This window comes from Gracilinanus agilis, unplaced genomic scaffold, assembly GCF_016433145.1.
Source record: "Gracilinanus agilis isolate LMUSP501 unplaced genomic scaffold, AgileGrace unplaced_scaffold37035, whole genome shotgun sequence".
NCBI lineage: Eukaryota > Metazoa > Chordata > Mammalia > Didelphimorphia > Didelphidae > Gracilinanus > Gracilinanus agilis.
Window position 1 is genome coordinate 1,526 of NW_025370285.1, and position 704 is coordinate 2,229.

Sequence of the window (704 nt, forward strand, 5' to 3'; positions counted from 1 at the left end):
ATGGAACCTTGAGCTCTCAATGGGTCCCCTTCTCTTCCCAAACCTCAGGTTCTCCATCCATAAAGTAAGGGCTTTAGAGGTCCGATGGCACGTTCCACACCAGTAGTCCCATGCTCCTAGGATGTTCAGTGTTTGTCTATGTCTAGTTAAAGCCAGAATGGAGCAATCGTCTTCCCTATTTAGGCCAACAGAGAGACCTTTAGCCAATTAGAGATGAAACTGAGCAAGAGAAAAGACCTGAGACAGTCTTTGATGAAATCTACTCTATGTGATATACTTCCTTCTCTTTCTCACTGCATTTGTCCCCCATTGCCTTTGTAGCCCCACCAAACCCTCCAAGACCAAGAGGAGAGAATTCTCCAGAACTCATTCATTAGGATCTGGCACTGAAAAAGGAGAGAGAGTGTGTGTCTTGTTGAAATGCTGGATGAGAGGGTCAGCAATAGTGTGTGAACCAATATTTAGAGCCATAGCAAGGGAGTCAAAATAAAGGAGGCCAGCTCCATTGAGAGAGAGAGAGAGAGAGAGAGGGAGATAAAGAGACCAAATGCAAGAGATTGACGGAGAGACAGAGAGACAGAGAGATAGAAGGAGGGAGATATTAGAAAAAAGGAAATCCAGAATTAAAGAAACAGATCCATAAAATGAGAAAGATTATGGAACAGAGAAATAGAAAGACATAGGAACTGAAAAGAGAAAGAAAG

At 43.0% G+C, this 704-nt stretch overlaps 1 long non-coding RNA gene across 1 annotated transcript in view; it reads left to right on the forward strand.

Annotated features, from left to right (window-relative positions):
• Nucleotides 1-521, forward strand: part of LOC123254998 — a 684-nt gene extending 163 nt beyond the window's left edge. The window contains exon 2 of the long non-coding RNA XR_006506725.1: nt 49-521. This is a non-coding gene — a long non-coding RNA (uncharacterized LOC123254998). The remainder of the gene's footprint in view (nt 1-48) is intronic.
• Nucleotides 522-704: the final 183 nt, after the last annotated feature.